Source organism: Drosophila santomea, chromosome X (genome assembly GCF_016746245.2).
Source record: "Drosophila santomea strain STO CAGO 1482 chromosome X, Prin_Dsan_1.1, whole genome shotgun sequence".
Lineage (NCBI taxonomy): Eukaryota > Metazoa > Arthropoda > Insecta > Diptera > Drosophilidae > Drosophila > Drosophila santomea.
The window spans coordinates 18,577,646-18,586,250 of NC_053021.2; positions in this window are offsets into that span (position 1 = coordinate 18,577,646).

An 8,605-nucleotide genomic window follows, 5' to 3' on the forward strand; every position below is an offset into this window, starting at 1 on the left:
AAGCACGGATGCAAAATGCAAAATGCAAATTGGATTTGGCCAGTCCAGCGAAACGTGGGCCGCATCAGCAATTTATCATCTTCGATTACTTTTTTTTGTCTATGTAAATTAATTATTTAAAATACGAATAAACTATTTAAATTTCATTCAAAATAAATGTACAACAAAACGCTGCGATTCCGATTTTATTTGTCAAAAATAAAAAGGGGAATGGGAAAAGTGGGTGGGCTGGGAAAGTATCTGTGTGGATTTGGATGGGCAGAATCAATTTGGTAAATCAATCTTTGTATCTGCGAATAAGCGTAAAATATGTTTATCTGATTGAGGGTGGTTTATACTCGGATTTGATTTTGTTTTTCTTTTTTTTTTTGGTTGGGGATGCTGCCGAACTGCTGGACTTCCTGTACTCCAAAATCTCCTCATGCCGTTTCATCTGGTCGTTAACGACATTTAACGCTCTCAATCGAGAATGGAAGGTTGTGCGAAGGGGGCTAAAAGGTCGACCCTGGGTTCCCTTCATGTCCTGGTTGTCCTGGTTGCCCTGATGTCCTGATATCCTGATGTGTGTGGGTGATTTAAATTTTATTACCGTGGCTAAAAGGCACCCTCGCACTCCGGTGGAACAGATTCTTCTCACCCGTCAAGTGGGTGCAGATTGTTTCTAACGTTCCGATCAACAACCCCCTTTTATCATTCAGAAGTGGATTAAGCTGCGCAGTTATTTTACCCGCTGGTGTTTTGACATCCCCTCGGTGGGGGTGTGGTCGCCCGGGGGCCAAAAACAATTTGCCAGGGCAATGAATTCAAGATTCAAATGAATAACGTTCTGCCCGCGATGGGCAAACTGGGCGATGAGTGCTCTCCACATTACGGAGAATTAATGGAAAGCCCTCTTGCTGCTGCTCACTTAAAGCCATGAAAAATTATGGTTTGCACTTACAGATGCGGCTAAAGCCATTGGAAAAGATAAAATAAGTATTTGCACATTTATATTTACTACCTAAATATAAAGAAAATGAGTATTTGTACATTTATATTTACTACCTAAATATAAAAAAAATGAGTATTTGTACATTTATATTTACTACCTAAATGAATTTTAACTGGGCATTCGAAATCAAGCATATTGCTAAACAAACAAACTTTGAAGATGTTTTAAACAAATATCTAAGTTTAGTGATTGCTGTCATTTATCTGTGAAAATGCTATCCAATAATGTGCTCAAATTTGTTAAAAAAGGTTTGGTATTCGTGGCATAAATCATACGCAACGTTTGGTAAGTGTTCCTCGAAGGAATCTCAAGTGCGGTGAATTGAAATGAGGCAACTCTCTCTCTCATTTCGAAATCCTTGACTTCTGTTTTCTGGGTATTGTGTGTCACATGGTAGCCGCATCCTGCTGGGCAACTCATCCCCATGCTCACCCACTACCAATGTGCAGGATTCGGATTTCAAAAGAGTGCCAGAGCAAGTTGTAAATTAAAATAATGAAAAATACAAACACAAAAGGAGGGGGCATGTGAAAAAAGAGATAGCTAGCAGAGACATAAAACAAAGGAAAGGACATGCGTTTGGCATCGCCTTGCAAAGGACATGGTCTGTATCTATATACATATCTGTATATCTGTATAGTGGCAGAGGAGCCGAAAAGACCAAGGTAGTCCTGCAGTTGAGTGGGGCCAAAGGATTGGCGACGATGATAAACGAGCGACACTGTGGCGCTGACAAAATCATTAGCAGCCAACTTTAATTAAAATATGATTTTCACACATTTGAGCGGAGTTAGGCGCCAGAAACGAGATCCTCATCAGTTCCACACCCATTCCCATTCCCATACCCATTTCCATTCTGATTCCCACTCCCATTGCCAGTTCCAGAGCCCATGTATCCAATCCCCAAAACTCCAAAAACTCCAAGACGGTGTCAACGCCGAGATGTTTCAGGCATCCCAGGAATCTTTTAATGGTTGCCACGCCCCCCGACTGCCCCCGTTCACAAATCTTGTTCACACATTGTTTTCATTAAGCAAAAAAATGAACCGCGCACAGAAAATATTTGCATACCCTGTAGGCAATAATCGATAAAATGGGGTATGACGGGCGCTCCTTATAAAAAATAACTTTAGATACTTTAGTAACCTATTTTCAATAGGTGATGTTGTTTTCTATAATAAAGATTTAATTAAATAAATATTTACAAATGGCTTTTAATTAAAGGAAATAAAGATGTGTAATTATAGAGCTAAAATCCCATTGAAATAAATATTACACGGCATTAGAAGAGTCGGTAGAGCTCAACTTAATCTTTTTAAATCTTTAGTCGTCGCCTGAATGGAGACTCCGTGATTTGGAGTTGCTGAAGTTGTTTGGAGCATCGCCGTTGTCATCTTGTTTCGACATCTGTTTGCATTTGACACGATTATTTATGTTTATCGCGCGTTAAATGCGCCCTATTATCAGCATAATAATCGTAATTAAAAGCCAACTAATTTATGGCAGTGATTTATGCAGCGCTCTCGTCTCGGATTCCACGCATTCCCTATTTCCCTCTGAGTTCCTTTTTTTGACTCCTCCCCGCATTTCCTTCCATCTGCCCCTCCTCCAGCCCCACACTTCTCGATTTGACTTCTCAATTTTGGTGCGGCACTGCGCAATTCGGTTATATCCCGCTGGGCCAGGATAACCAGGACCAAGAGCAATAAGGATACCCGCTGGGTGTTTTAATCTCATTAACTGTCGACGCGATTGCGACGCTCTTTCCCTTCGTCTATATCCATATCCATATCCATATCCCTATATATACATATCGACTTTTTGTGGCCTCTGATTACAAAATGTTGCGTTGTTGTGGCCGCAATAACATTCAAGCAAATGGCATTTGTTATCCTGCGGTTACCATTTTCCACGGTGTGAGTTGTCACTGTATCATTGCCTGGAAAATTAATGAATTTATATGGATATCTTGTTCTGCAGCTGGATTGCATGGTATAAGGCTAAGCATATTATATTATAGTAAATATATCAATGTGTCTTTTTGAGTGAGAGATTCACACTGGCTTGATGCTACTGAAACTGTCATTTTCAAGGGATTTGAAGTGCTTGAAATAGAGAGCTGCAAAATGGATAGATATATAGTATAACAAAACTTCTCGACCTTTAAGGTGTGCTCGCAAAGGCTTCTCCCATTCATTTGCAGTCATTACGAATTCCCCGCAGGTTTCCCAGCAAATGGCCTCAATTGTTGCCTTTTTAGCCACTAATTGCTCAATTAGTCGCTTGGCCCAGCCACATGACATAGCCATAGCCACAGCCTGAACCTCCCCTCAGTACAGTCCGCCCCCTTTTTGAACCCCTTCACCCCCTTCACCCCCTTTACCCCTTTCAAACCCACTCTCCTCACCACCCAATCCACTCATATAGCAATTATTTAATGTACTCGAGAAGTGTACCTATCTGTTCGACGGAAAGTTCTGCTTCTGTTGTTTGCCAGAGATACACGAATATGCCGCACAGTATTCAATATATATATACATGTATGTGGTATATATCTGTATATGGTTACTTATCTGGCATGGCACTCCCCTAGCTCCTAATAAGTTCGTTAACAACTCTTCGAATGGTAATATTTAATTTCGACTGCGTCTCCAATTGACGAACCTATCATTTGGCTATCATACGACTGCGTGCGTTTGAGCGGAAGTTTCGAAAGGGTTGAGTTCCCACTACTGTCAGTCGCACTTGGCGGGTTTTTGGCTGAGAAAGTGCCAGTACAGTGAGGATTGGCTTATGGCGACTGAACAGAATGCTACATATTCAAAGATGGGGTTCATCAAAATTCGCATGTACCTAAACTATATTAAGCAGATACAATTTCTGCTATAACAATCAGAGTATTCCATATTTTTTATACTTTAGATGATTTACTTTATATTTACTTTATAGTTTGGATATCGCGTTTGTGTGTAAATAATTGAGCGCGTATTTTCGAAACTCCAAATGCCATTTAATTGTGGCACGCAATCGCGGAAAGGATATTAGGCAAGGATCCTGCCTGCTAGCTGCGCCTCCATCGATGGCAGATAGTTGCATTTAATTACGTCAGATTGGATCTGCTCCGGTTCATTGCAGCCAACTGGCAGGAAGGAGGAGGACGAGGGGAGCCCAAAGACACGCAAGGCCAGAGGACAAAGGACAAAAGGAACCGGCACCCAAAAAAAGTCCCAAAAAGGATATACAAAGAGTTGAGAAAGAGCTGGGAGTTCCTTAACCTCGGCGGAGGACACTTGCCGGCCCAGCGTCAAGTATCCTTAGACAATTACCTTGGCCCGAAGATGATTATCTGCTAGAGTTAAATTCGATACCGTCTATTAGCCTCGTTATTATCCTTGCTCTGCACCCGAGCGAGTGTCTCCTGTCTGGTCCTGTCCTGTCCTGTCCTTTGCTTCCTTTTCTTTTTCTTTTTTTGGTTCCTTGCTCCTCGCCATTTGAAGTCGTATCGTGTGTCAGAGCGAATCTTCATTCACATAGTTAGGTTGTGTATGTAGCATGTTGTTTGTAGTATGTATGTTGTATGTGTAATCGTTTGGGTGCAGGAGCAGCAGTACCTGTCCTGATCCTGGCCGGGATCTCCTGGAGCTCCCACGCTGCAATAATATAGTTTCCATTGATGAAACGGGAGACGACGCGCTGGGAGATGGGAATGCGAATATAAAAAAGGAGCACAGGAAGTGCGAGAGTGTCGAGCTATTTTGTCGGCTTATCATCCATCATCCGCACATTAGATGATGATTCCCAATGCCATTCCCTGCTAATATAAGTCTTCGGTTTCACAAAAAAAAAAAAAAATATATAGAAAATACAAAAAATAAAAAGGTTGTTGGCAACATGTGTTTTTGGACATGTTTTTATCAGATTTCCCCGCGCACAACTTGTCCGAATTCTCACAATTAGCCCCGTTTCCATATTACACTCTTATTTTTCCCATATCGAGGCACGCCCACTTGTCAACATTGCATTCGTGAAAACCCAAAAGAAATTAGTACTCTAAGCCGACAAAAAAAAAAAATGAAAAAATGTGGAAAAACGGATCAGAAATTCCACATGTCCACAGCTGGCAGTTGAAAATATCCGTGCTTTATAATTAATATTTTTCAAATGAAAGGTATTACAATTAGTTTCGTTTGGTTTTTTCTCTAGTTTTCTGGATATCTCATTGCAGTCCTTTTGTGTTTTTTTCTCCGTTGCTTTACGTGTGATGTGTCCTCATGAATATTTTGCGGTTTGACGCTGCTGTCGTGTAGCTTGTTAAGACCAACAACAATTATGGTAAAACATTCAAGAAAAGTTGGTAACAAAAACCGAAAAAGTAAATGCGGCTAACGAGCGATGTAAACAAATTCAAAGTCTTGACCATCGGTTACCCTACACTTTGATACCCTAACGAATATTGAGAGTATTTATATGTTTTTGTAGCAAAGTTGCGAGTGTGGAAATGCTTTGCTCAAATATTAGTTAAAAAGCTATTTAAAAGTAAGTATATGATTTACATAAGATCTAATTCCTATCTATGACTTCCTTTCTGCTAACTAATTGTCCGCCAATTGTTTATCAAAAATATTACCAGCACATAAATACGAATACCCCACGTAAAGAAGAGTGTCCTGGGAAATTTTAAATCGTATCGCACATGCCTTTCGCACCAACGCCGCAGGACATTCTCAATTATTCAGCAGGATTCGATGGCCACAACGAGGTGCCACAATAAAAAAAAAAAAAACAAAAATACTATACATATGCATTTATAAAAAATGTGCCACATTAATAATTATTTTTCAGTTTCCTTTATGTGGAAATTATAGAGCTGCAAAAGTTTTTCGATGCCGCTTCACCTCCTCCACGCGTCCACTTTTCAGCTCCTCGTCAACTGTATGCTCCTTGTTGCTCCTTTGAGTTGGGAAACCTGGCCAGTTGTCCGATTCCCAATCGCAGTCCCTGTAATTCAAGCGATGTGCATGTGTTTTGTGTGGTGTATACAGATGTGTGGGTTCCACTACCGATGCACTGCATCGCGTGTCGATCCTCGCCTGCAGTCATCGGCTCTGCTTACGTAAATAGAATTGTGCAACAAATTGCCGACCGGTGAAAAGCCCTTGGAAAAGTCCAATCCGCCCACCTGGTCACCTGATTTCAGTTGCTGGTCGTGTTATTAAAGTTGAAAGAAATCGCACAATTTGGAAAATCAGCCCAAATTAGCTAATTGCGGCATATGAATAAGCTGAAATCAGTACATTTTAACGGAATTTTAAGAACTAACAACAGTTTTTTAAGAGATTTTGAGAATTATTTAAAAATTACCTCACTTAAACACTTACTTAAATATCTTTTATTTCTGTACATTCTGATTTCACTCCGCTACAAAATAATTTAAATGATTACAAGATAGTCTATCTAAACCCCAAATTCTACTTGAAATTTTTTAACCATTACCATTTCAAAATTAATAGCCCCTGACTTCCTTCCAGTTTCCTTTCTGAAAATTCTGAAAAAACTTCCCCATTCTCCGCACTCCGCAATCCTAATGAAAATCATTTGTCGTTGGCCGTTCAAGCAGAATAATTTGCGCCGGAAATCTGTGCGCTGACTGTCAACTATTTTTGTGTGGTGCCAGCGAGCAGCTAATTTAAAGAAAAGTTCAAAATACCAGAACGATGGACCGAGTTGAGACTGCGGTAATTGAATTTTGCCAGTCACACAGAGGACAATGTGAGCCGCAGGGGCAAAAAGAACCCCGTGGCATTTACGCAATTTGACATAATCCATTTAGCATTAATCATCAGAATCAGAAATCTGGCGGGTAAGGGAATGAAATAATGAAACTACACCTGGACAACAGTTGACCAGTGTCCTGGGTGCTCAGAAAGGACTATTCACAACCCATTCTCCACGTTCTAAGCTCCCTGGCTGGCCATTCTAAATCGACGACTCATGTCGTTGGCATTCTGGTCGACCACTCGCCTCCGAGACAAGTGGCTATTAAGTTTAATGATTTAATTAGAAAATGATCGGCAATTGTCGTTTTGTGTGCACTGGCGGTAGTTAAAGCGAATTCGATTTGTTTCCATTTCATTCCATTCCATTCGATTCGATTCGATTCAAATCGATTCGTATCGACTTGCCTTGCAATTTGCCAAAGGCCGCCGCACAAATGTCCCCGCATGCAAGTTACTTGGTATCTAACTATCCCACAATGGCCAACAACTAACTATCCACACATGCACAGCGCTGCTGAAAATGATAATTGTGGAAAATTCTAACAAATACATACAAGTATATATATATATTTAAAAGTCATTTTAAAGAGACAGAAAGGCGCAGAAGAAGTGCCTGTTATTCATTCCTGGGCTTTTGTTAAACAGTTGTGCTTGTTAAGAATAGTTTTTAAGCCTTATAAGAAATAATCTGTGCATTTTTAAACTGTTTATTACTTATCAAATATTTAACGTCTTAATATGCTAAATTTTATGTTAACTTAAAAATCGTGAAATGTATAACCCTATATTTATATCTCTGTTGTAATTAAAATCGCAACTTTGTTTGCATTTCATTGAACTTGCAATTTGGTATATTAATTGTTGACAAAATGCCTAGTTTTTCCAATTGATTGTTGCAACTTGAGGCAAAGTTTGTTTAGCCTTTTGTTCGACCTGACCGCTCTTATTTCCCAGATTCCCTCAAAGGAGCCGCCTGTGGCCAGTAAGTTTTCAGTGTAATAGAGACTTCCAGGAAGTAGTTACCGGTGGGCAAAGCAGACAAAAAAAAAGTAAAGAAAGATAAGAAATATTAAAAAGGACATACAGATTCCTATGCTGGCCGCACAATAGACACGGCCATAAATGGCCAGGCAAAAAGTGAGAGGCAAGAGGGGAAAATAATAAAAAGTTACAACAAGGACACAAATAGCAGACAAACTGGCACACAGAAGTCAAAGTCCTTTATGAAGGACTGCGGACTCGATTGTGTTTGCCCAAGTAATTGATACGCTCAATCGTCGAGGGGACAGACAATAACACGCATAAATGTCAACTTTACGCAACTGACAATGAGAGTCCGCAGTTCAGAGTTCGGCACCCGTAGTCCTGTATCCTGAATCCTGAATCCTGAATCCTGTGTCCTGAATCCCTGCATCCTGGATCCCTGTCTCCCGAGTCCAGCGACACAATGGCTGTGCGGTCGGCGTCGAGGACAACGCAGCATGCGACACAATTTATCAATTAAAGGAAAATTCCAAAATCCGAATTACCAAAACTCCGTTTTGCAGTTGTTGTGCTCGAGGCCTTCTAATTACGCGACATGCGCTGACAAATTTTCACAGTGACAAATCACGGCCAGAGGGGGGGGGGGGGGGGGGGGGGGGGGGGTCGAAAACCCTCTGCCCATTTGTGCATTTCCCATTTTCCAATTGTGCATTTCCCATTTTCCGCACACACAATTGCCGATGGCACAGAGAGAGAGAGAGGGGCTCGTAAATCCCCATAAACGATGATAATGGCTGTCAGTTTTCGGTCGCCTGGCATTTGTCTGATCGATCGAATCGATCGGCCAGATTGC